This window comes from Anser anser (assembly GCF_964211835.1).
Source record: "Anser anser genome assembly, chromosome: 1".
NCBI lineage: Eukaryota > Metazoa > Chordata > Aves > Anseriformes > Anatidae > Anser > Anser anser.
The window spans coordinates 131,338,390-131,362,590 of NC_139720.1; the positions used below are offsets into that span (position 1 = coordinate 131,338,390).

The following is a 24,201-nucleotide window of genomic DNA, read 5'->3' on the forward strand; positions in this document are numbered from 1 at the left end:
AAAACATAGTTTAACTCCAGTATTATCATCTACACCAGTAGCTTCCTTCTTTTTCTTCCTTTTTTTTTTTTTTTCCTGAGCAATCACAAAAAGATAAGCATAATTAACCATTTAGGTATGGCAATGGATATGTTTTCTATGTCAAGAGAAGTACTTACAGGACACAGATATACATGTCTTCATGTTTTAGAATGCACTCATATATGAAAGTGAAAGAAATGGCACAAACAGAAGCAGGTTTAAAGGATTTGTCCTAAGTTGCTAGTCTGGGTTTACACACAGTAAGGCAAAGATCAGGAGCCCTTAAATGCAATGTTTACAATTACTGTGTCTAAACGTTGCAGGATAGATACCACATGGAAAAAAAAATCAGCTAAGAGAAGAAAAATTAATAGACCTCAAACTATCCAAAAACATATTAACTAAAGAAGAAAAGAGGATAAGGACTGTTCCACTTTGATGTCTTTCCCTCAGCTCCCAAAGCATAGAATAAACTTGCTGTGTTAGATTTCACTGTAACGAAAATTGCAGTCCTCACATTGAGATGTGCTGAAACAATTCCCAGCCTTCATTCTGCTTTGCTATTAACAGTTTCATTATATTTCAACTCTCTGTAGCCCCATTATATGTGATGGAACAAAGCCATTAACCCCTTCATGTCTCCATTAAAATGTGACTTTCCTCCAGTGAAGAGCTCTGTTTGTGGCTTTACAAAAGTGAGAGCTCTCAGGAGTTCTCAAGGTCCATTCAACTCAATAGCCTGCAATTGCCATGAATAGGCACAGTAAGTGGATAAATAAATTCCCAGGTGACAGTTAAAACTTGGGATCAGAAAGCACAAATTCTCCAACACCAAATCATAGAAAACTGGACTGGAGAGGACCTCAGGAGGTCCTTATTAGCTCTGAATATTTCTGACATATAACGCCAACAGCTGCTGTACACAGAACAGCAGGACAGTGTTGTGTGGACCAACACCTTGAATTAAAGAATAACCAATCTCATACAGGAGGGGTCATTTGTTCTGTTTTTTCCTGTGCTTCCATGGCAACTTGACTTCAGCTATAGCTCTTGGTCTCTGACGTAAAGCAAAATGTATTCATGCTTCTTGGCTCGCTAAGAACCTGCGCTGTGCATACTTTCATCATCCCACTGCACAAGCTCCCTGGCAGCAACATCCCATTTCCATCTCTGTAAGGGATGGAGCTTGGTGCCTGAGACACTGTGTGTATGCAGTGTCTCTGATCTTCCTTGCTGTCCACTTTTATTTCTCCTAGGAGCAGAGAGCCACATGAGAGGCTCTGCTTCCTTCCTCTGCTCCAGAATTCAATACATTCCCCCTGCCAGGGCTTTATTGTTCAGGCTGTCTGCTCCCCATGTTTCCTGCTCTGAGGCTGGAGTCACTTACACTACTTGCCCTTTGCCTCTGTAGTACATACATGCCATTTAGACTACTCTACTGGGTCTAAGCAGGGGTCTTGCTTCATGACAAGGTGTTACTGGGAGCAGTTGTTTGAGTCGCAGGTAACTGAAGGGAGACCTTCATGTTATGGATGTGGGAAGCCCCTTTCATTTTTCTCACAGGTTAATGCAGTCCTGGCTAAGAGACTACTATTTCCTCAGATTCTGGAAGGTTTGCAGGAGTGATTGGGTGGTCTCTGTTAGTTTTTTACTCTCAAAAGCTGCATGAATCAATTCAAGTATCCATGAGACTTCTTTAACCCATTAGTATAGGAAATTTCTTTCCTCTCACTCCATGCACTTTCACCCTGCTCATTGCCTGAATATGCTTTGGAATACTTTCATAGATCATATTCTTAAGGAGGATGTCCTTAACGTAAAATTTCTTGCATAAAATAGTATTCCAAAATAATCTTTTTAGGTGCACTGTATGACATATTTGTATTTGCATGCACTTAGGTCTCATCTTTCTTATAAAGTTCTCTAATGAAAATAAAGCATGAAAAAACAAAACACCACAATATCCTACTTCACATGTCTGTCTTTTCCTTCTTTGTTTAAGAAACTCCCTTACGGGATGTATGGGATGTCAGTAGCGTGTTTGAGAATCAAGGGTGATCTGGTACTTTATGGGTTGAATTCTTTACTTGAAGAAGAACATCAGCAGTACTTATTTTTCCTTGTACAGGTCCCATACCACAGTTTCTGAATGTGCTGGTGAGAATTTGTTGTTATAAATATGGCAAAATAATGGTTTTGGGATTTTGAATCAGCCTATTTGGGATCACTGTAATATGGGGTATTGGCATGATTCATCTGTTTTAAAGCAGGCTGTTATGGTTTTTTTTACAAAGCACAACTGACTCCTGATTGAAGAATGTTTTATTCAAATGCTACTGTGCAGAACCTGTTCTACTCTGCTTTTTGTCATTTGCTATGGCCATCTGATAAGGTTTTTAAATATACTAAATATAATATAATTCATATCATACTCCATGAATTCTTAAACAGCTTTTTAGCCTCAGGTCTCAAGATCTTTGGTGTAGGCTGGGTCTTTTAATGTGAGGATTAAGCTTTTAGGACTGAAACATGGCAAGTAGGAAAGAACAATTCATATTTAGAGTGATTATAAAGTTTTTTTCTAGTCTCCAGAGGCTAGGCACGTTAAAGCAGAGTTTTTCATAATTAGAATTACCAGATTAAAGCAGAGATATTTTCTTTTTTTTTCACGGCAAGCAAAAACATTCATCACAGATTAATGGAATTTAGTCGGGTTCTTAATATAATGACTGGAAATGGCATCTTTCATTTTCTTACTCTGAAACTTTATTTTCTATGGTATGAACATGACATCAGCTTAGTTGAAATGTATTTTCATTGTGTGGGTTGAACTCATGTGGAAAAAAAGAATTCTTATTACATTTGCTTTTATTATCCTGTGCTTGAATATAGAAAAGTTTTCCTTATATACTCCATGTTAGTTCATTTTATATACCACATTATTGTTTGTGAAGATAACGTTCATATTTTTCATGGCTTTTTGGGGGGATCAGAAGACATAGATATGATCTTTGAACTGAAGAGTCTCAGGGAAAGTAAGGGTTTTTGTTAAAAGAGAAGCTGCACTACGTTAATTTAAATCATCGTTGACAACATCAAACATCCAGGTGCAAGATAATCTGATATGGCAAATTGAAACTGATGTATGAATAAGGTTATCATATATCCAGGTTTTTGCAGGTTTTTTTTCCTTATCCAGAAACTTTTTGAAGCTGTATTTCAAGTCTGCATGCATACTGTGAGTCCATTTATCTATTAACACAGAGCAGCCCCTTCAGAGGTTTCTTGCAGAGTTTAAGTCAGCAGTCGTAGAATTGTACTCTTTTGCCATAATGGTACAACCATATTGGCAGATAAAGCTGTAGGGGGCAGAGGTAAACACAGAACAAGTTATGGTACGAATGGGTAAGAGACCAGTTCTGTATAAAGCACTGGCTTCTATCTGTGTGCTTGCTGAACCCACAGTAAATACAAATTGTACGGTACTCTGATTTAGATTTCTGCCACCTAAATTCAGGATTATTTTTTTTCATTAGTATTGGTTGTAAACTGCGACAGTTTGTGATTAGGTGTAAGACATGTTACATTATATCTTTCTGCAGTCAAGAAACATGCTCCCATATATTTTTCTTCATGTCTTCTCATCTATTTTGATAGCAGTAAATCAGTGAAATATCTCTTCCTCCTGCTTGATAGTGGACTAAATCCCTGTTGAAGAATCTGTGATATCTTTTTATTATATATCATGACATTTTTTTTGAAACAATAGGCCATGATGACATAAATTTGGAGTGCTAATATGCCTCCAGTTATTGAAACAGTCTTTTCCAGATACACAACAACAGCTTCCACAACAAAAGCTTGGGAAAACAAAGAAGCACTGCTAACTTGTGGATCATGAGAAATAATGTAGAGAAGCAGTAGAGCAAGGAGGGCCGAGCAATTATAGATCTGTGTTGTTACATTGTCTGATTTGCTTATGGTTAGTCCTTCTGCAAGGCCTGTTTGTTCTCAAGCCCTTATGTAAAAGACATATCTCGTGTTAGTCTGTTGATCATGCAACTGGCACCAAGTCTCGATCCCATAAAGACAGTGCTCCAACACCAGCTCGGGGTAGTCCTCGCTGGCTGGCCCTGTGAAGACGTCTGGTGTTGTGAAGGGCAATATGAGGGATCGACAACTTTCCTGACCGTGGCTCATCAGCAGGTAAGACTGATCGTTAACAATATTGTGCCTTGCCTAAATGGCAAGTGGATTTTTATTTTCCCTTTTGCTTATGCTTGGATTGCTGACATTCTGCTCAGGCTTAATTATACAGGTAATCAGTGTGTGTAGCTATAATAAAATCCATCAAACCTTGTCTGTGGCCTTTTGCCAGTTTATTACCCAATATCCCAAAACCCCTGTTGTCCTTTGAGAGAGCACTGCCCTGCTATTTTGTATCAGCTTGTAGATCCTGGTTGTTTTCAGACCTGAGCATAAACCGTAGTCACCTGACTTTAGACACTTTTCTCAGATACATTTGCAGGCCCCTGTGAAGTGTTTCACAGAGCATCAGTGCTCCACAGACCACAAAGGGAAAAGCTCTTCCATAACTGGAAACAAAGGAAGCTAACCTACCTGGGCTGTACCGAGCCTATCTGAATGTTTCCAAAGCTTCCCCCTTCCTCATGCACACCAGAGGTGTCCTGGAACACAACAGTGTGTGCATTTCTGTCCTGTGTCAAGGCTGCTTAGTGCTGAACATCAAGACAACTTTCCCAGTCTCATGTTAATTGTAAATTTCTCCTTTCTCCCTTTCCTTTCTCTTTCAGTTCCTTGATAAGGAAGGAGGCTTTGATTTGCTTGTCAGTGATCATTTGTATTTTAGAGAGCTTTAAGGAATCAGATCAGGGAATCTTCTTGCATTTCTTTATGGTGTTGAACTTTGAAAGTCTGGGCAGCAGCTAGCCAGTCTTCACAAGAAAAATAAAAATTTTAAAAGGCAATATGATGCACCATATTCCCTTTTAACTGGGGAAAAGCTATGGGGCATAGTAGTGGTTTAGTAGTTGTGCTGAACACTGCCATCAAAAACCATGATGCCAGCTTTTTTTTTTTTTCCTTTTTTTTTTTTTCCTTTTTTTTTTTTTCTGAAAAGAAGGTGCTGCCAAGGTTTATTTGTTCAGCTGACATGAACCTTGATTGCTTAACAATGATTTTGGAGATATTTGATTATAATGGTTGACAAATGCCAAATGAAATACACAGTGGTGGTATTTTCCTGTAGCATGGTTTTCTGAGGAAAGATAATGTAAGATAGCATTTGTGGGTAGAGATAATATCTTTTTTTAGACTACTTGGCATAACTGGAAAATTAGAAAAGCTGTTGGTCACAAGATCCCTTGTAAAGATCTCAGTGTAATAGATAATTCTTGTTCAGGGATTAGTTCTTTGCTGAGCTATAGGAAAAGGAACTTAGCGCCACAATCTTTGTCCTTCATCTTAAAGTTTAGCAGAGGCTGGTGAATACTTTGTTGTCTACTCATTTGCTTATTTTCACAGAAGATTTCTTAAGCATTAGCAATGGAATAACAGGAACTGAAGTGGTGACGTCTGCTCTTGATAGTAAAAGATATTATCTTTACCTGTCTTTGCTTTCTAAGAACAGGAGAAAATGAAATCTACACAATAATGAGTGACTGTTGTAGTGTGACTCTCTATCCTGCTTAGGATGCAGAGATAGGTGCTCATCATCAAGACACATCTAATAAAAACATGCCAAAATCAATATCTCCTCTGGTTCAGTCTCTCCGACTCTCTCTACTATGTGATAAAGTGCTAATGAAAAAGCAAAAAATAACTGTAACTGGAAAAGCAATAATCATATTTCACAGTTCCTAATTTTTCATCTTGCTTTTTTTCTGACTTACAATAATAATATCTGAGTTGAGATACAGTTGATTGCCTTAAATGGAAAAGACGAATTCTGAAGGTTATCATTTTGCTCAGAATTGCAATATAGTATTTTTTGTGTATTTCCATAAATTTGCAAGTGGTTATATTTTGGAGAAACAGTATTTTTCTAAGTTTCTACTTAATGACTTTGAAATGTCAAAGCATTTCACCTGTAGTGATTAACAAGAGAGATAGGGCAGCAGATACTGGTCTGCACTACTGTTCACTTCCGTAAGTATACCGAAGCGGAACATTAACATGTATTGCCTTTGGTTGTGAAAGCTCTGACAGGACTTACAAGTTAAAAGCCAGAATCTTAAGATATGAAGTCGGGACAACTCTGCGGATGAAAGAGAAGCCAGGAAACATTCTGTGAGCAGCCTAGCAACTTAAACACCTCTGTAGAATACATACCCTCCTCTTTTCCTGGTTCAGCATCTTAAAACCGAGGAAAGGAAGAATCTTCCTGTTACTATATTAGGTCTAATAGATCTATATATTTTCTACACATCTAAGACCTATGAAGAAAGGCAATGGATGTGTGTCTATTGTGATGCACATATTGTCCATAATTAGCCTACTACATGATTGTCTGCAGAACCAACTGCTCAGGCTTAGATATGAACCTCTGAATAGAGTGTAGTTACGTACATGAAACATTAAGCTATAAAACATTCAACTATATAAACAGTGGTAGCTGACGCTGTGTTGGTACATGGCCTCTCTTCTGCTTTTGCTTTGCATAAACAATTAAATAATTCTTTGAGTTTTGGGATATGTGCTTTCCTCAGGTGAAAAGGTAACAGCTATCAGTGGCTTATTCAAATGAAAATTTGATGTAATTAAAAAATATTTTATTATACGTGGTGATGGAGTACCAATGAAGTGGTACATAGAAGCTGTCTCCATGTCAAGAAGAAACTACAGAATAAATGTCACTCAGATCTACACTTTACATCCTCAATACAAGACAGCTATGGAAAGAAAACTGTGTTCTTAAGCTAATACAATGTGAATACAATGATTAAAAAAATGCCAGTAAGCTATCACCTAATATACACAAAACTGCTATCACCTAGTATACACAAATCTGTATAAAAACAAGCATTTTGCTATAAGCAAAGGAGAACAGAGAAATGTTCTGAAATGTTCTGAAATATTCTAAAACTAATTGCTTGCGGCATCTTATTTAGGCTTGTCATGCTTTTAATCTTTTTGAATGTCACTTGACTGAGGGATAGCTAAAGCACTCATCTTCATTTGCTTTTGTAATTTGTGAGCCATATGGCGGAATAATGCAGCCTCTACTTTGGAGTACGGGCTTCAGCTCGAAACAGGCAAGTATTGTGGGTGGCATTAAAATACAGAAAGCCCCACTCACCTCGTGGTATGGACACCTCTGTTAAAAAACAATGAGACCATGGTTTTAGCAACGTGCAGTTGTGCATATTGCATTTTTGTAGATACAGGATACACGCAACTTGTAGCAAGCAAGCAGCACTAGAAATAATTTTAATGCAGCCAGGTATCTACACAGCACATTTAAGTACTTGCATGGTATTTGTGACAGGAGCAATGCCAGTTTCTTAGTAAAACTCCTAGTGCAAGGAGGCCTTAGTACAGATGAAGGTCCAAAGCTCTGTTCAGTACTATCGTTCTGCTACAGAATGCACTCATGAGTTCTTTTATTTTTAAGAACAAGACATTTGAGTGGGTTTTCCCACTAGGGCTCAGCCACTCAGCCTTTGCTGCTGCTGTTTTAAAAAGGAACATGTTTTGTCTGCTAATTTGAGGTTCCTGGAGTAAAGTCCTCAGAGAAAAGCTCACTTTCCAATTTTAGAATCACAGACCCATACAATCATAGAATCATCTATGTTGGAAAAGACCCATGAGATCATCATTTGAATAAGCCCCTCTCTTGATCTTGCTGAGGTTTTGGGACTTTGTCACATATAGATGTCACTGCACAGTAAATTGAGCTGTGAACTGGCCAAGAACTACACTCTCTCTCTGCTTGAAGACTTACAGAGCACTATATCATGCAAGTTACCTTAGAAAATACAAAGATCTACTCCTAGTGTGCAGTAGATAACAGATTGAAATTTCACACACTTCTTTACCTGTATTATAACTTCCTTGTGTGTGTGAGGAAAAGAAAAAAAATATATTGAAGAAGCTCAACTTTGAAAAATCAAACATACAGGAATGACTGGGAAATTCAGCCTTTCTGACGTTTTCAACATAATCTCTGACTTAGGATGCTACAAGTGAAACCACTTCGCCAATAGGATTAGCTGCATCCACACTGTAGGAATGTTTCTCAAAGGTGCAGTTCTTCTGAAAATCTGAATGCAGCACCAGGAGCCTGCAGCACCCAGCAGCTCTCAGAGAAACACGTTCTGCTACTTGCCGGGCCTTTATGCTGGAGTTATGTATTGGAAATCCCCTTTGAGGAAATTCTGAGGCTGGGGATAGTCTCGGAACTTAATAAAAGTATTTGTTTTAACATGCTTTAATCTTCAGAGAAGGCTTAGGGAAATTCCAAATATCTGAAAGATACAGAGTAACTGAAGTCTTTGGACTTTAAATCTGCTAGAGCTTTAGCTAATTGTATGTGCCTCAATGTACACACTTTCATATCCCCTAGCATATTGGGACTGGTAAGCAATCAAGCAAGTCTGAGAGATGTCCCTGCAAGTCAATGATTTGGAAGCATATCATGAGGCTCTTTTTCATTATTTTCACGATCTACTGTAGAGCTAGTAATTAAAGACCTAAGGCTTGTCCCCATACAATTGTAGGTACTGCATTTTCTTGTTCTGATGTCTGCTGTTCTTTCAAAGAGTGAATTTTAATTCAAAAATTATAAAGAAACTTGGTATGATTTCAGAATGTAGAGCTGAAACTTGGAAGATTTTAATGGTGCTTTGTTGGTTTGTAATTTGTTTGTGGTTTTGCTGCTGTGATTCATGCTTGTCTGACCTCCTGTTTTTCATAGAGACCTCAGTTTGTCTGTGACACACCTGAGGACAGTTCAGTTCCTGATTTATTAAACTCATTAGAATTGATTTTGTGGACCGGAAACAACAAGGCTATCACAATGATCGAGTGACAAGATTTTAAATAAAAATAATTATTTTATTCCACTGCTGTCTTTAATATTACAGATCAGTTTCTCCATCTGGTAATACGCATATGATTGTTCCTGTTCTAAAGTAGATACCCTGTAGTTCAGTCTGATGCTGGAGAAAGAATTTAATGAACCTGAAATAGAAAATTATGTATAAATTAGAATTTAGAGTACAGAGAATGTGAATAGAACTTTGATTACTTTTTTTTTTTTTTAAGTTCCTTTATTGTTTCTGTCACTAGATGTTTGTTAAGCCATTTCATTTTACTAACTTCTTTTTCAGTTCTACTGTGTTAAGTACGAATTTGAAAGCTTTAATAGAATTTTCTTGAAAAGGACTCCCTGTTGCATGGTGGTTGGACAGTAGTGTTCTGAGGCTAACCTTAATAGCATTACTGAAACCAAGCCTAGCTGAGAGAAAAGGAATTAACTAGCTTTCTGCAGATTTGGATGTAGAACAAGTGACTGGATGCACTTTGTGGCCAAGCAAGTCTTTCTGCAGGATGGTGTTTAAGATGTGCTTGTGTGAATCGAGATCGCCATCCCATGGTTGCTCTCGGATTTGTTCTCATAGAGATTCAGGCAAACAATGGCTGTCCGCCTTCACCATCTCTCTTTGCAGGTCGTTGTGCTTCAACAAAAGATAACACTTTGTCCACACCCACCATGTTTTCAATGCTGTGTTTTGCCATGCTGTGCATCGTGTTAAACTTCCTTCCAGACGTCAGAAATTCTCAACTTCACTTGCCTATGGCATGTACCTTTCAAGGATCTGAACATTTCCCAAAGGGAAGGAGAGCACAGGAACAGATTAAACAGAAGTATGACATAGTCAGGTTAAAATGAACCTGTAATATAGTCCCCGAGGCTAAAAAATAATAGTTATTTTGGCATCATGAAAGAAACATTTTGGATGCTGCTGCATTTTTGCTTGCCAAGCTAAGTGCTATAGAAGAGCTATGGCCAAAGTCATTCCTGAACCTAATCTTTATTTGGTAAAGAGGCAAACTATGAGGCTTCAGTAATTTTGTATTACCACAGTACTTCAGTATGCTGTAGTTTCTCACAGGGAATGGTTGAATACCTAATATTGTTTAAGGCGTCATGATAGCTTTTACATTTTTACAGATGCTTTCTAAAATAAGCTAACATCAACTTCTTGTTTCCCAAGCACTGTCTGCAGAATGGCTTTAAGAGTTCACTTAGTGTAAGACTACAGTTTTTGTTTTCAGTAGGAGTCCTTAAAATAAATCCCAGAAATTGGAGGGAAGGACAGAGCAGCCTTCTCTTTCTGAAAGGGGAGTAGGTGTTTGAGGCTGCTTGTTGGTATGTTCCCCTCTTGAAATCTTGACTGCTGCTGCCAATTTTTGCAGAGCGTTTATGTAATTATCTAATATGAGTTTCTGCTGAATGTGTAATTTTTCTTGAGTGCATTGTGCCTGACATATCCATATGTGAAACTTAAGAGGTCTGGTCTGCACAGGAACAATCCATAAATGCAAGGAAATTGGCTGAACATATAAAGTCAATACACCTAAATTACTCTATCTGAAACTCCCCTGTGGATAATTTCTTTCTAGAGTAGAGTGATTTCAGTTTACTGCAGACTAAGCCAAATGATAAAATTACTTCACAACTGAATTAGACCATCCACACTATGCAATAGGGTCTAATTTAGGGTGTTTGCAAACATTGTATTGTGATTGTGGTTAGACTAAGCTAAGAAACTAGTTTTCCAAAGTACTACTCATCACTCTGCAACTAAAGGTTTCTGCCTTATACCTATACAGCTGTGCAGGCTACCTAAGAACTCTGACTTGTGTCAGTACAAATTTAGGCAAACCATATTTAATGTAATATTTTATTTATTTATTTATTTATTTATTATTTTAACTAAGGCATAAAATTTGCATAGAAACTTTGAAAAAGTGCTTTGCTGGTTCAATTGGTAGAATAATGTCCATTAGGTGAACATGAACTGCTGAAGGAAAGCAGCAGATAAAATTCTGAAGTGCGGTGAATGAAGGTGAATTTCTTCATTCTCCATTGTTCTTGTGTTTTCACTGGCAAAGCTGGTGTTGGACCAGAACTAACATCAGACTCTTTGACATATACCAAAATTCCTTGACGTACGTCTTGTTCTAACTTCGGGTTATCTCAAAAAGTGCTATTATAAACATGATTAACTGTGCTCATACCATGGAATTTTTTCTTCAGAATGTGGTGTCAGTCTTCTTTGATGCCGCAAAGATGTACAACTGGAAGTACCTTGAATGCAGCTAAATTCATCCATTGCTAATCGCACAAATGGTGCAATATATGTATTGATGGATGCACATTCTTCACCTAGACCACAACCACAAGCTTGCTTATATATGATATTTCTAACACATACACCCAGCCAGTGATTGGGATCCACCATGCTTTAGACAAACAGGCCAAAACCAGGTTCCCACCACAGACACCCTGTGTGTTTAAGAAAAGAGGCAGGTACAAACAGACCATGACACTAATTAAATTTCTGAGTAGGCATATTTTACTTCTAGTAGAGACAAATATGGGACTTGTAAATGTATAAAAATGCTTTATTGACATACCTTGTAAAAAATAGAAAACACTGTTATCATTTCTTCACTGAAAAAGATAGAAAGTATTAATTATTCTATTTTTAGTGTACATAATTTTCCTATGAAGAAAACACAGGTGTTTGATTTCCTACGCTTGAAAGCAGTTTATTATATTAATATTGCAATATAGCCAGTAGGTGGCAATAGCTATTTAATTTAGTAAACTAGGGCAGCTGTCCAGCTCATGTTCTGGTACTCATGTCAGCTTTGAACCTTACAAAGAAATTCAGTCTTGAAGAGTCTTACCAAGTGTGTTCTCAGCTTTATAGTTGAAGAACCTGCTGTGCAGCCTGGCAAAGGCATTTGTCAGAGCAGTGTCAGAGCTGAGACTCAATTTAAGCTCTTGTTTCCTGTTCTCCTATATATTGAATATATTGTCTCATTGTGATTTCTGATTATTTTTCCTTATGTTGTGTATGTGTTTATGATGTGTTCTGTAGCAGCTATGAACAAATATTCCCAAGGCCTCTCTTTCTATAACATGTATATACGCCTGAAAGAGCTACCTGAAAGCTGTAGATATGCATTCATATGCACATTGGGAGTATGGATGCATTATCATATAAGATATAAAATTAGGTTTATTTTCTGTGGATTATGCAAAATGTTATTACTGGTAGGATATGAAGAAGGATTTATGCATAGTTCTTAAAACTGGTTAGAGTATAATAGTTGTGACGCTTAGTTGTCTGTTTAGGACAAAGTCATGAGGTGTTTTCTCAGATTAATGAGACAGTATTCTCATAAAACTTTATGCAACACTGTCATCAATAACTGCTCAGATGTGCATGTAAAAATATAAAAAATAAATAAAAATCTGGTCCTTGACTTCTCAGTAGATTGGTTTTGTTTTCTGCAAATAGACATCAGGTGGCTCTGCTGTTTGGGCCAACTGTTCAGCCTTATCTTCAGCCAGAAATTTAATATGAGGTGAGAATAAAAGAGAATGTCCATGAAAGAAGAGGATAAACAAGAGGCAGATGGTCCATGTGTGAAACTTGCAATGCCAAACAGTGGATTAAGATGTTCTTTTTGAATGCTACTTCACAACCTTAAAGCAACTGAGAAAAGTTACATTTCCATTAGCTATAGAACGAAAATTTTTCTTCTGGGCTTCATCAGAATATCTTCCATTTCCTTAACTACACTGGTAGCTTATCTAGATGCACTAGATGCTTATTTAAAAAGTGATCTAACAGTGGTGTAAGTAGAGGGGAAGCACATAAGTACCATCTCCGTACATGGTTCTATCAAACCATTTGCCAGATGGATCAGAGACTGGATCAGAGCTAAAAAGCAGATGAGATTCATATGAAAACCATTTGGGCAGTCAATCATTTGGCATGTTGCAACAATGCATCAAAGCTTCTTCAGTCAGTGCTTCTGTCATGATGCTGTAGGATGGCTTCCCTGACTAGAATGCTGTGATGGGTTATGCTCTGTACAAAGAAGCAGCTCAGGTGCATGGAGCTTTGCTATGGACAGGACAATAAGTCTGTGAGAAGTTTATTGGAACAGAAGGGAAGCCACAAAGGGAAACACTGTGGTAGGATTCTGCTACAGACCACCCACGCTAGAAGAGAAGATGAACAAAACCTTCTTTAAAAAACTGGAATAAGTCCCCTGAATGTAGGTCCTGATTCTCATGGGGGCTCTTGAACCCCTCTGACATTTGTTGAATGGATATCACTGCAGGGAGCAAGCAAATAATGACATTTCTGGAGTATATGGAGGACATGTTTGTGCTTCAGGTACTGGATAGACTGACTAGATGAGCTGCTCCACTGACCTGCCCTTCTGAGTGTGTAATAACTGTTACAGAATGGGAAAGCTGATAGCAACCTTGAGTACAGTGATCATAAAAAGATCCTAAAAGAATTAAGGAAAGGGAATAGAGGTCTAATGACCCTGGACTTCAGGGGCTTGTTCAGGGAATTAACAGGAAGGATCTCATGAGAGCTTGTAGTGCAAATGAACTCAGGAGAACTATCAAGGATATTCTCCTTAAAACAGAAAAAGAAAAAGAAAAAAAAATAAAACAAAAGAAAGAAAATGAAAAGATGTAGTAAGAATTCGTCTAGGCTGAAAAGGGAACTCTGAACTGATTCTAAACACATGAAATAAACGGATAGAAGATGGAAGCAGGGTCATGCTTTTCACAAGAAATATGGTAGCATCACCTGGTTATGCAGTGTGTCTGCTACTGAACAGGGTGGGCAATCCTGTGCCAGAGGATGCAAACAAAGTTCAATGTCTTATTTGCTTTGGTCTTTTCTAGCAAGGTCTCCTCTCAAGCTTATCCAATTTATTTGTCTAGTAGCAAAGCTTGGGAGAAAGAGGTAAAGGATTATCATGGTAAAGGACAATCAAGTTAGAAACTACTTAAGCAAGCTGGATGTACACAAGTTGATAGGCCTGGATAGGATGCATCTGGAGGTGCTGAGGAAGTTAGCTGATGTCATTGCAAGTCTCTCTTTTATCATCAAAAGGTCATGGTGAATGCAGGTTTTTGATGACTTGAGAAAGAGAAATGTAATGTCCATCTTCAAAAGTGGTAGGAGAAAGGAACCTTTCCTCAGCCTGTTAGAAGTTAGAGAGAAAAACCCATTAACTATTTCCAGTTGTGAAATAAAGGAAGGTAACTGGGAAGAGTCAGTGTGGATTTAGCAAGAGCAAATTGTGCCTGACCAGCCTGAATACCTTTCATGGTGAGACGATTTGTTTTGTGGTTAAGAGAGAAGTGGCGGTATATTATCTTGATTCTAGCTAGGTTCTTGATCTAGTTTGTTAGAAATCCTTATAGCCAAACAGATGAGATATGAACTGGATGGCTAGACTATGAGGCTGGTAAAAAACTGTCTGGATTGTTTGGTTTGAAGTGTAGAGGTCAGACTTAGAAATTTAAATGGCAGCCAGTTACAAGACACATTTTTAATGGTTGATGCTAGGGATTACATTGTTTTTTAACATCTTCTTCAGCAACCTAGTTGATGGGATGGGATGCATGCTCATTACATTCATGAGTGGCACCAACTGGAGTGAGCAGTTAATACATTGCAGGTTTGGGCTGTCATTTGGAGGGAACTCGACACCTAGAGAAGGCAGAGGCTGGCAGAGACATTGTGACTGTAAATAAAGTCTCTCACCAGTGGCAGAGTGACTTCATGTATTGATAGGAATATCATCTCTGCAGAAAAGGATGATACAGCCAAGTTGAACATGAAGCAGCATTGTACTCTTACCCTTACAATGATAAAGGCCAAACACATATTGGGCTACATTGGTAAAAGTGTATCCAGCAAGCTGAAGGAAGTGATCACTCCCCTCTCACTTGTGAGGCTACATTTGAAATACTTTGCCTAGCTTCAGGTTCCTTGGTACCAGCAAGATATTGATTGCTGGTACCAAAGTAGGAGCATATGACTTGCAAGAAAAAACAGAGAAAACTGTGATTGTTTTGTCTGGATAAGGGTCAGTGGGTCCAATTGTTGTCTTCAACTACCTAATGGACAGTTAGAGAAAATATGGAGCTACATACTTGGTGGTGCACAGTAGCAGGACAGGTGATGATGGACACAAGATGCAGCAAAAATACTCTGACTGGATGTAGGGAGGACTTTTTTCACTGTGAGATGGGTTAAGCACAAGAGCAGATGGCTGAAGAAGCTTAGGAAACCCCATGACTGGAGATTTTTGAAACTTGACTTATCTAACCTGAAGTTGGCCTTGCTTTCAATAGAAGATTGTACTAGGCAACCTCCAGAGGTCCCTTTCAATACATTTTTTTCTGAGTGCATGTTTGTCTTAATGTGAGGCCTTAATGCAATTCCTGGCAAGCTGGATATGTTTCATAGAAATGATTAAAATTTAAAAAAATATGTAATTCTCCATGAAAGTCTCCAGGTAATGAAGGTAATGAGTAGTCTGCATTCATTAATCATGCTTGCCTATGCCCAAAACAGAAAAGATTTAAAATATGTATCAGTGCCCTGAGGGCACTAATGGCCCTGTCTGTCCCTGCCCACCATCCCTGGAGCTCCCCAGCCCTGCTCAGGCCCAAGCCCCCACATCAGCCCCAGGGCCACCAGCCCCTGCCCCAGTGAAACTCCATCAGGGCCAGGCTCCAGCTCCCCACAGCTCTGCCTTGCCCGGCCATTGCCCCTGCCCCGCCAGGCCCACCCGCAGGCCCACAGCCTAGCCTGGCCTCGGCCTGTCCCCATCCACAGGGAGGTGCCTGGGGCTGCCCCAGTGCCACCAGCTGCCTGCTCCTGCATGGGGTGGTGGGATGGGACTGGCTGCCAGGGCCTGCCCTGAGCCCCCCCCAGAGCCCCCAATATCATCAGTCCTAGAGAGCCCCTGACTCCCCCACCCCCCAACAAGCACCTGCAGTGTTCAGTATGGAAGGCTTTCGATTAACAACTAAATTATTATTATTATTATTATTAATTGAAATCATAGAATCATAGAATATCCCGAGTTGGAAGGGACCCATAAGGATCATCAAGTCCAACTCCTGGCACCGCACAAGTCTGCCCAAATGTTTAGACCATGTGACTAAGTGCACAGCCCAATTTCTTCTTAAATTCAGACAGGCTTGGTGCAGTGACTACTTCACTGGGAGCCTGTTCCAGTGTGCGACCACCCTCTCGGTGAAGAACCTCTTCCTGATGTCCAGCCTAAACTTCCCCTGCCTCAGCTTAACACCGTTCCCATGGGTCCCGTCACTGGTGATAACGGAGAACAGGTCACCTCCCTCTCCACTCCCCCTCACGAGGAAGTTGTAGACTGAAATGGTTTTAAAGACACTGTAAGAGAGTTAGCTGTGAATTTCAGACAAATTCAGTCTGTCCTGGACTCTTGAGTCCAAGACCGCGTATTCCAAAATGGGACAACCTTTTACTTTTGTATTCATACCAATGACAGTGTTGTGGGTGCTACTATATGCCTGCAGGGATAAGAGTGAACAGCTCAAGGATTTTGTTATTGCAGAGGCTAGGCTCCTCTCATGGGAAGTAAGAGAACAAATGAGAAGTTGGCTTCATCTGTAAGAGCAAAATCAACATGGGAACAAAAAATTAGAGACCTTAAGTTTTCTTGGCAAATCTGGTTTCACTTTAGCTTTGTTGTGTACTGCCCTACAGTTACTTGGGTCCAAAGAGATGGTGACAAAGCTGACCTAGGAATTCTCTTTAAAAAAATGAAAAAGGTTCATACATAAAAAGAAGTGTTTCATAGGAACAGGTCATTTTTTTTGCAGGTTCAGGCAGGAAGGGTTTCTTCACTTCATGCAGGAATATCTAGTAGGATCAAGTGTCTCACAGCCACATTTCACAGAAGTCAATGAATATAATGAATATAATGAACATTTACTTGCTGTGTGTATGTCACACATTTGACACTTGATGAAACACAGCTTGCAAAGGGGCAGGAAAGTTGCTGTGACCATGAATACTACTTTTTTTGTGTGTGTGTGTGTGTGTGTGGCAGATTTATTTTACTTCTGTTGGAGCTATTTAAGTTTATGTAAATAACTTAAATACATATTGGAGCAAAGAGTTGATCATGACTCTCCTGTACCCGGTCTGAAGGACCTAAACACTGAGCTGTAGACATTTGGAGGGGAGGAAGAAAGCTAGTATCCAGAGTCTCTTTTTCAGGATTATACACACTGATTCTTTACATCCCTTCTGGATACCATAAACAAAAGGCTCACACCTATTCCAGGATTGTGCTACAAATTTATCTTTGATTGTCTCAATTTCTTTTCATTGTAAACTTTGAGATTTTCTCAGAGAGCAAAAAATCTCAAATATATTTATGAGACGGGGATTTTCTTTCCCAGGCAGTTTGCCTTGCAGAAAAGTTGATCTCATTTGCTGAGCCATGCTACCAGCATTCTTCCTATTCATGAAAGGATATTATGGTTCCTGTGAAAGTGCCACAAATGACATGGATAGTTGGCAACACAGAATCATTACTGCTTGTTGAGTAAACATTTTCAAGAAGAGAATAAATAAATTCTCATCATAAATGAGGATTTGGAGAGGGGTAATAGAGAACTGTGTTAGGGTATTGTTACCATTCTAAATGGGTCTGTTACCAAGCTATAGCAAAATTAACTAGCGCGACTACTATTACACTGTCTGCAATATTTGTCTTGTGCCCCCCTCCACAGAGCTGGTTGGCCCCCTAATTTTTCCCACAGAGCTGGATGGTGCTTCCCACCTGGCCTGTGCCCCCAGCAGCAGAGAAGAGAGGCAGCTCTGTCTGCTGACTACGCCCCTCCTAGCCCCTTCCTAACTTGTGGGGAATTTCTCTGCACAAAGAGTGGTTCAGAGCTGGTAGATGTGGGGTGCTGGTGTCTAAGGAGGGGGGCATTGCATTTATATGCCAGGAAGGTGCAGGAGGTAAAGGCTTCTCTTCTGCTCCATGCTACAGACTTCACTATGAGCTGTTGACCTCAGCACAAATTCAGCTGATGAAGAAAAGACCCCTACCTATCTCATTTCCAACAAGTTTTATTGTTTTACTTGTTTTATTGTGTTACTGTGTTACTGTGTTGTGTATTATTGTGTTACTAATTGTGTTCATTGTTTATTGTGTTACTTGTTTTGTTGTTTCACTATTTGTTGGTATTTGAATATATGTAAATATTATGAAAGAGTCACATGATAACTCCTGTAACTGAAGTAAGTTTTATTTTTCTTTCATTTTCTTCCTGTATGAACACATTATTTGGGAGTTTGCGGGTGACTGGTATCTGTGACAGTACGACAATGAGGTTTTTGCCTGACCTTAAAGCAGTGGCCAGATTGTGTTGGTACAAGTTCCTGCTATACAGTTAGGAGTTTGCATGCTTGAATTCACACTTTGCAGGGCTCCGGAGAAGTGACAGTTTACACAAGATTGCAGGGGATGAAAGATGACCTTTAAAAGTCTCACTGAAACCGCACAGCATACTGTCTAACTAGAATGAATGTTCATATAGGCTGATGACCTGGAGGTGACAGCCCAGATTTTGTCTTGGGTGACAGATAGCAGAAAGCTCTCAATGCATGAGCTTTTTATTTAGAAATACACTTTTCTGGCAGTCCTTATAAATGCAACACCACTCTTTAAGGTATGGTTGAAACTGCAGTTGTTCATTCAGGTTTTGGCCTCTGAAAGTGCAAGGTGTTCGCTTTTTGTAGGTAAGAAAGCCTCTTTTTAGGTTTTCTATGGATAGCAGTTGACTGATGGTGCGTTTTTTCTTGCTTGTCCCATTAATGCTCAGAGGCATTAATTCTGAGCTTTCTAGTTTAGTTTAGTTTAGTTTTACAAGGAAAAACAAAAATAGAAGGCTCAAAGCTGTATCTGTCTTTCTAAATACAACAGGACCAGGCTTCTGAACCTTAGCTCTGTGACCAAGAGTATGTTCAGGCTCTGGTCCAAACTGCTTATGGCCAGCCCTCTCCAGAGCACGCGTCTTGGATTCAGCTAGCTGGAGTGGTGCAAACCAGAGCAGAGGAGGAGGCTGCCAGTTAAGCAGTGTGAAGTCCTGTGCCTGAGCCTGCTTAGCCTGTTTTGGGGGGGTTGTTTGTTTGTTTTTAACAATGTCAATGCACCTGTTTGCAGTGTTTAAACCTGTGTTTAGTAGTGTAACGCAGACAAGATATGTTATCACTTTTATTCTGCAGATGCATACAGAATGCCACCTCTGAAAAGATTTCTTCTACTTTCAAGGCAATGTACATAGAAAGTAGGAGTCAATACAGGCTCAGTCGGACTATTTCTAACAAATGATAGTTGTATGATTGTACTGTCCTATGCTCAAGGACCAAGATGATGTCTGTATTTATTTTTTGATACGTGAAAACCTTCTGCATTAAATGAGATGGTTAATTCACTGGAGCACGTTTAATGCGGTGGAATTCACACCCAACTGCAATGTATGCACGTTACCATTACATAATGAATAAACTATATTATGAGCTGAGAACCCCAGAGACATGCCAGTGCCTGAGTGTCTCCCCTCCAGTGAGTAAACTGTGGTCACTCTGACTGGTGGTAGCTGGTGCTTAGAACATGCAACTCAGAACTAGGTCTCCAGGCATCCATAAGAGGCTTGCCAGTAAGCAACATATTCTGTTTGCTCCTCTAATGACGAACAATTTCTTCGTCATCCTTGTAGAATGAGGTATTTCTTTTCTTGCACCACTTTCAGATTTTGGGGGCTTTGTAAAGTCCTGTATTAGGACTGCTGTAATATGCATTATGTCGGTCGTGTGCAACTCAGTTTCTTCTGTTTATTATAGGATGCAGACTGAAAGACAAGATAGTAATAGTGTATTTAAAAGCAAAGAAATCCATATATGTAAGTCAAGACAATAATATTAAGGCATAACCATTCTCAAAGTGAAGTATCCTTTGACCAACGAATGAACTCACCAAGAAACAGGGAAGAGATTGGAGTTCATGTGTATATGCAAGAAGAAGTTTATTGCCTAGAGATTATAGCACTTGTCTCCCTGCAGGCTTATGGGGTAAAAAGCCTTACATCAGCTTCACAAATGCTAATAAAGATCAACATTTTGCATTTCCTTTATACATTTATTTTCTCTTCTCATCAGAGGCGATTCATACACGGAGTTACTTTAGGAAAATAATTCAAGTGGTAGATTTGGGTGGAGAAACTCTTACCTACACCTCAGTTTTCTTCCACAAGAATCCTAGTGATTACTGCTTTACTAGTGCAGGAGCTGAGTTGGAAAAGCTGCTTTGAGCATTTGTATGAGACGTTATCCACAATTTCCTCTTGCCTGGGCCAGTCTACTCTCAGCCCTTTGTTTTAATAAATAGGTTCCCAGTGGGGCAGAATCCTTGCCAAGCCTCTTAGAAGCTGTCCTTATACTGAAACTTTTGTTTTACACATAGAGTTTTTTTCTCAGCTGTTTGTTTTTAACTCCACTTCAGGTTTCCATTACTCCAATATTTCTCTCTGTCTTAGATGAATTTATTCTTTCAGCTTCCCTATGAAACAGGGAAAGCTTTTTGATTTTTGTTTTCAAATCTTAGTTGGATGGGGAGAGAACAGAAGCACAGAGAAACTACAGCTTAGATTCTCCAATACAGTGAAGTGCTAGACTCCTACACAGCAGAAATTCCTTAATGTGTTGGAGGGTCTGAGTGTGACTTGGTTGGAATCACACAGAAGCAAGAGACAGACAGGGGAATCTGGACAATGAATTGGCCTCCTGTGTCTCTGGTGCAAACAGGCTCAGTGGGCATGCATTTAACAGCTGTCTGGAAACAAGAACTTGCACTTTCTTCCTTCTGTTTAAGTTTAAACCAAACTTTTGGAAATATGATTCATCTTCAGAACAGATAGTGATTCAGGATATGTAATCTTCATGCATTATAGACTAACATTATTAGATAGACCCTATGCAAATTAACAGAAGTTATCATCAAACAACAGCGACTGGCTTATCGTATATTCATGGCTGCTTCTAGCTCTCAGCCAGAAAACATAAATGTCTCTCTGGTGAAAATGTGTTTGGTGCGCAGTAACCTTCTGAGTTCAAGGAGATCCATCTGTCTTTCGTTCTTCTTCATGCATCTTCACCACTGAAAGAGGGTTCAAGGAAAATCAAGTTTCAGTTTTCAAAAAAGTGATGCCTAAGGAAGATTATGTAGCATGTGTTGTGAAAAAGACAAAAAAGCAGCTGAATATTTTGTGGCTTAATTTCAAGGCTCCCATCAGTGCTATAAAGAACACAGTTGGGTTTTAATTACTGCATTTGTTCTACCAAGATGATCTAATAAAGACAATTATTTTGGTGTTTGCTATGACTTTTTTCTTTAGAATAAAGTGAACAGCAAAAGTATCTTCCAAAATTATATTGAAATATTCTTCTAATTACAAACTGCATCAATTAATTTATCAGCTCCACTATAACTAGTTCCTATTAATTCCTGATTACTGCACATAACATCTGGGTACTGCAATACTGTACACACTTTGTAAACACAAGCATTCAGACCAATCATATACTGATGTTTCACAGGATAAAGCTGATGTTCCACCAAAATAGAGAAGAAAGGTAGATGTCTGTCAGGACTCCACCCTAGTTACAGTGTGTACTAGGTGTGATGTTACATACTTTGTAGTACTTTAAAAAAAAAAAAAAAAAAGAACACGGCCATGACAAGGGAGTCCTGCCCACAGGTTTGATCCTTGAAATACATGTTAAATAAATTTGGTATGTAGTAAAAGGTAAATAGTAATATCATCACTCTTCAGATGAGGAAAACAGTAGCACAGAGAGTGAAATATGTCATACAGTAGTACAGTGGTAGAACCAATAATGAAACATAGATCACTTGCTTTGCAAATTTAGTATGCAGTTTATTCAAATGTTTTGGGACAGGTCTCTCTGCAGTGTTTCAGGCTGATAAAGGTTGTTTCTAAATTAAGTCCACACTTGCACCGTTATGCAAGCCCCAAAGCCCCTTCACTTGCTTCTGGAGCTCTCCCAGAGCCCCTGGAGCTAGCCCTCTGCATGTGGGTTAAACAGCAAATCACTACCAAGGAGGGCTTTAATAAACAGTTTCTAGCTTCTTCTTTGCTGTTTGCTTCCCAGCTGAGACTGGAGCCCATCTGCACAAGCCTTCCTCCTTTATTTCAGTCCTGGCAGCAAGCAGCAGTCTCTCCTTAGGAGCAGTGCCACTAGCTGTGCCTTCCGGTAACAGAGGAGGATGCCGTGTGTCCCTGGGGGTGTGCAAGTCACCTGTTGGGCCCCAGCTGCAGAGACAAGACTAGCACAAAAGGGAAAGTCGGAAAATGGAGTGTCCACAGTGAACGTCTGGTTTACCAGCCATGGATTGTTCATATTTCAGATGCCAGTGCCTGCATTCATAATGCAATGTGTTTTCTCTTTAACATCATTCTCTTCAAAGACGTTACTTCTAGGTCTTCTGCTCTCCCGCCCCTGCCTTGGATTCAAATCTTATGGCTGGTTTAAAATAAGCATGGATTCTTCTGCTTTTTTTTTTTTTTGTCAGGGGAAACCAGTGACACAAATTCTTTTGTGAAAGGCTCTTCATATGACCTCTCCAATGTGGTCTGTGACAAGGGTGTAGTTGAAATTCCATGAGGAAGCCCATAAACTTTTCGATTTTGGGCAAGCCTGTCATTGTCTGTATTTTATTCACATCAACCTTCTTCACACCCATCTTAGTTTCTCACTGACGCCACAAGTCAACACTTGCTTGAAAATGTCACCATTGTAAAACAGTCTGTACCACATGACCACTGTTTCTTTTCATTCATTTTCTCCTTAAATCTTAACATGCATTTCTTCTGAGAAGAAGAGCTATTTACTCGCATATTTTTGGAGAGGGAGTGAGTATTACGCCTGCATTTCTTCTTCTCCAAAAATATGCGAGTAAATAGCTCTGGGGTGTTGCTGCTCTTCATGTAAGAGAGAGCTGGACTAGGGAAAAACAGAGGAGGATACTATTTAAACACAAGGCTGCTAGTTTGCTTTGGTGAATCCACAGCACTTTGTAGCTGAGTGATATTGGCTGGTGTGATTTAGGGGACAGTTTCTCTAAAACTGTGTCCTTGTCGTATGTGGCTGCACAGAAAACTGCTTCCCTGCTCCATCTTGCAGTTGCATATGTGTGTAACTTGTCTTCATCACAGGCCAGGCATACAGGGAGGGAAGGGCATGGGAAAGGCTGCACTTCTGATTTTTCCATTTTCCCTTAGCAAGAGGAGATCCCTGTGTTTGCTCAGCTGGGGAAGAGTTGCCAGCCCTTCCCAGGTCCCCTGCTGAAGTGGCACAAGGACACCGTGCTTAACCCAAGTGCTCTTCCCGGTAGGAAGGAGATGGCACCTCCTGCTCTCTGAGATGGAAGAGGATGTTTTGCAGCCTAAATAGCAGAGTGAGATGTGAATATTCTAGGATTAATTCTGAACTGAAGCTCGGAGTCTTTTTAAGATGTTTTCATTTACAGAAAAAATGTTTTTCCATAGAATCTTGGTGCTCTTTGCTGAGGGTTTCTCAGTCACTCCAGAGGAAATGTCTGGAAAGGAAAACTAGGTTTTGTTGGTAGCTGGGAATCTGAAGTTCAGACCAGATTCACTGTTATTTCAGCGTCCTCCAGGAAAGGGTATCTTGTCTTTACTTAAAGTTATGCATAAAATTCAGTGCATCTGATTTCACTGCCTGCATACCAGGGACGAAGGAAGCCTGTTATCTTATGCCCTCCTTCATACAGCTAGTGAGATGAACAGAGGTACAGCTGGCGTACTACAAAAAAAAAGTGAGAAAAAAAATCGCCTTCATTTCAGAAAAAATAAAAATAAATACAATCCTGTTGCGGAAAGTTTCCCCTCCTCCAGAAGCGTGTGGTTCAGGAGCTCAGGATCCCTTGCACCGACACCGGGAGCCAGAATTTGTGCCCAGACAGCCCCCGGGCCTGGCTCCGCCGCGGGCCGGC

The 24,201-nt window shown here is 39.6% G+C and overlaps 1 long non-coding RNA gene across 4 annotated transcripts in view; it reads left to right on the forward strand.

Moving 5' to 3' along the window:
- LOC310895920 overlaps positions 1-24,201 on the forward strand; it is a 136,422-nt gene that overhangs the window by 93,398 nt on the left and 18,823 nt on the right. The window lies entirely within an intron of this gene.